The sequence below is a fragment of the Triticum dicoccoides genome, chromosome 1B, assembly GCF_002162155.2.
Source record: "Triticum dicoccoides isolate Atlit2015 ecotype Zavitan chromosome 1B, WEW_v2.0, whole genome shotgun sequence".
Lineage (NCBI taxonomy): Eukaryota > Viridiplantae > Streptophyta > Magnoliopsida > Poales > Poaceae > Triticum > Triticum dicoccoides.
The window spans coordinates 507,853,238-507,857,218 of NC_041381.1; positions in this window are offsets into that span (position 1 = coordinate 507,853,238).

Consider the following 3,981-nt stretch of genomic DNA (forward strand, 5'->3'; position numbering starts at 1 on the left):
TTTAGATTAATAAAAATAGTTTTATATTAGTTTTAGTCAGATTAGTTTTTCTGCCATAAATTGAGTTAGGATTATTATTTTTTAGTGATTCCTTTTTTTACTGCTTAGTTTTGACTATGCCTAGCAGTAGGAACTTGTTTGGGTATTTTAGATTTAATAAAAAAATTAGTTTTAGTCGAAATCAACTTTTTCTTGTTTATTTAGCTAGCTACTGTTTTCCTACTGTTCTAGTTAGTAAATTATTTTATTTTTATTATGTTATAGTTTATTTTAGTTTAGTTTCTATAGCTACAAAGGATGAACTTTTATTTACAGTAGAATAATTTTTTATTATTTTATTTTCTTTGCTAGAATTGTTTGAGTCATAATATGAGTTCTATAATAGCTTTTAATATGATTCTTTTTGCACCTAGTTTGTATGATGTTTTCCCTTCTGTTAGTTAGCAAAACCCATGCTTAGGTATTTTAAGAAAATTTTTAGTTGTGTAAAACTATTTCTTAGTTGTTGCTTGATGTGCTGAAAACCTTGATTTGTTTTCTCCGAGTTTTTCTTTGGTTTTGGTTTGAGTGCTTGGGTGTTTTACTTCAACTTGCTGTTATGTTATTGTGCTATACTTATTTGTTCTATCGTTTGACTCGGTAGAATTCTCGGAGTGCGAAGCCTGCTATTCTGAGTCGCTAGCTTTCGAAGACCGCCAGTCAGGCAAGTCATTTGATCATGTTTTTACAATACCTATGATTTTATTGCATTAGAATTATACCTCCCCACCATGCATGCAGTAGGAGGATTTTGTTAAGTTATGTTCTTGAGTAGTATCATGAGGTAGGATGAACCCATTCCCCTTGTTATCAATGCCCGGGACAATGTAGTTGATTGCTATGCTTTAGTAGACGGGGTTGGTTGAGTGATTAACAAGGGAGATGCGAGAGTCAAGATGATGACAACCCCATGACTTCAAGCTCAAGATGGACTTCAAAATTCACTACTGGGTGGAGGACGGTTGATGGGCACCCTGGAGAAACTAGCGGATGGCCGAGATGCATGGAGGAGCACCATGACATCTTGCGGAAAGCTTCACCCAACCACGAAGAGATGGATGGATACCCCATTGACCGGAAGCTTACTTGTGCAGCCGCAAGACATTATTGGCTCTGGCTTGGTCGACCCTAGGCGTGACTCTGGCCGGACGGTGCTAGGAGATGTAGAAGAACGGTAGGATTGGATGGGCACCGGCAGTGGCCTAGAGAAACTCTTCGGAAGACCCTGTTTCGTTCGTCCTATCTTCAAACACCAGGCAGTGCGAAGATTTAAAGGAGGGAATGATTCTTGCGGGTAAAGTGCACAAACCTCTGTAGAGTGAAGACCTAATCGTTTAGTTGTGTCCCCGGTTACGGACAATTTGAGCCTCTGGAACTTGGAGTATTTCGGATATCTCAACACTAAACTTAATAAATTAATTGAGGGGTTATTTAATAATTGGGAATGAGACATTGGTTGGCGGAACCATCTCAATAACTGCCAACATTTTGTAGTAATTGCAAACTAGTCCTTTTATTGTAGGAAAAAACTGGCTTTTTCGCAGAACAATGAAATGTAGAGCCCCACAACCAAATTTGCATATAGTGTTAGTAATTTTTATTGTTGTTCTCTCTTCATGACTTGCCGGCATATTCAAAAATGCTGACCTACACGGCTGCAACATATTATGTTGCAGAGGAGTTTTCCGATCAGGAGTGAGGCTACAATCCACGCTTGGCGATTGCCCTATGGAGTCGGATGGACTCGCTATTCGTCTACGCTTCCACAACTTTGCTTAGTTTATTTCTCATGAGTTGGCCTTTGGCCGAATTTATTATCATGTAATAAAGACTCGATATGAAAATCGTGTAATAAATTCAGGTGTGATTGAACTTTGAATATTTGCATCAATGTACTGTGTGTGCCAGCATGATCTTGGGATGGTACAGCTACACAAAGACTTGACAGATTTCAGGTCGGGTCGCTACAGAGATGGTATTCAGAGCACACACTGACCATAGGACGTAACCCCTAGGATCTGAAAGCCATAGGAAGAGACCAGTTTATTTTCTGTCTTTACTTTTCCTTATTTTTTTTCTTCCCTGATCATTTCTGACTCTTCTCCGATTTTAACAATTCTAGATGTCCATTAAGTTCATCCTGATTCTGCTCCTGGAGTTTTGCCGGCCCGACGAGACTATGCTTTTCGGCAAGAGGATGGTCCAGATCACCAAGGAATTGAAGATTGCTCTGCCTTCAACAGGGACCCCTACCATGGCATTTCCAGACGATCGTCGCTTCAGGATTAAGGTGCACATACCAGGGAGGACGTTCGGAAATATCTCGGCGCCCATTGACTTCAAGTTCGTTGCACCCGATTGGATCTCGGGAGAGACTTAGCAGTTCATAGTGCACTTGGATGCATACAGGAGGAATACAGGGCCGAGCTTGTTGGATCAGACCACACAATGTTTTCTCACAAGACTGCAGAGGGAGAGATCATCCGCACCAGAAATGACAACTCTGTTCACTCATTTGCCCAAGACTTGGAGGTTCTCATCAGGGCTCTAGAGATTCAGATGCGCAGTAGCATGAAGACGATCCAGAAGTTGCACCATCATGAACTTGATCTGGAGGCTACAGCACGTGAAGCCACTATGAGCATGAGGATGAAGTCAAGGATTTCATGGAGAGAGTCGACAACCTGAAGTTGGATGTGGCTGCATTGGAGGAGAAGCTCGATCATGGAGAAGACCTTTTTCCGAGTGGAGATGATGGGCCTCTCGTGAGCAATGACCGGGATTATGAGATCTCCACCGAAGGAATCCGCAAGAGGAGGCGCCACAGCAGGGGACACCGCACCAGAGGACGCCGTACCGGAGGACGCAAGGATGATTGATGAAGACATTTAGTCGACTACCATAATTATTTTTATTTTTCCGTTGATCAGTTAGGCCATTATTTTTGATTAGTCGTGAGATTTTGTAATCCGAGGTTGAACCATGTTTGAGATGATTGAATAAATGATTGGTGTGATTATGATTGTGCATTCATATGGGTAGTGCTATTTTCTCATTAGACCCTTGTTCTATTCTAATCTTCTCATCCAATCCAAAACACCAGATGCCTCCGAGATGTGACCCCAGTTTCAACTTTCTGCCGGAGCTCACCCAGCTGATCCAGCAGTAGAATGCCCTCATGCAAATGCTCATCCAGAACCAGAACAACAACAACAACAATCCACCACCACCACCCCCTGTTGACAACTTGACCCCCTTCCTAAGGCTGAATCCACCAGTGTTCTCTAGCAGCACTGAGCCGATTGTGGCCGACGATTGGCTCTGCAAGGTTGGAAGGGAGTTAGCCACTGCTGGATGCGCAGATGTAGAGAAGTTGCGCTTTGCCGCACATTAGCTTGATGGACCTGCAACTTCTTAGTGGGAGAACTACACCGCCACTTACCCGACCGCCACCTTGACATGGGCTGAGTTCCAGCAGGCCTTCCGCATCGCTCATGTCTCAGCTGGAGCCATGAGTATGAAGAAGCGTGAGTTCTACAACTTACGCCAGGGGAACCGTACTGTGGGGCAGTACGTGAATGAGTTCAGCAAGTTATCTCGCTATGCCCCGGATGATGTGGCCACAGATACGTCTCCAACGTATCTATAATTTATGAAGCATTCATGCTATTTTATTATCTATTTTGAAGGATTACGGGCTTTATTATACACTTTTATATTACTTTTGGGACTAACCTATTAACCGGAGGCCCAGCCCATATTGCTGTTTTATTGCCTGTTCAGTATTTTGAAGAAAAGGAATATCAAACGGAGTCCAAACGGAATGAAACCTTCGGCAACGTGATTTTTTGGAAGATTATCATCCTGGAGACTTGGAGTTCATGTCAGAAGATACTCGAGGAGCCCAGGAGATAGGGGCGCCCCCCTACTGGGTGCGCCCCC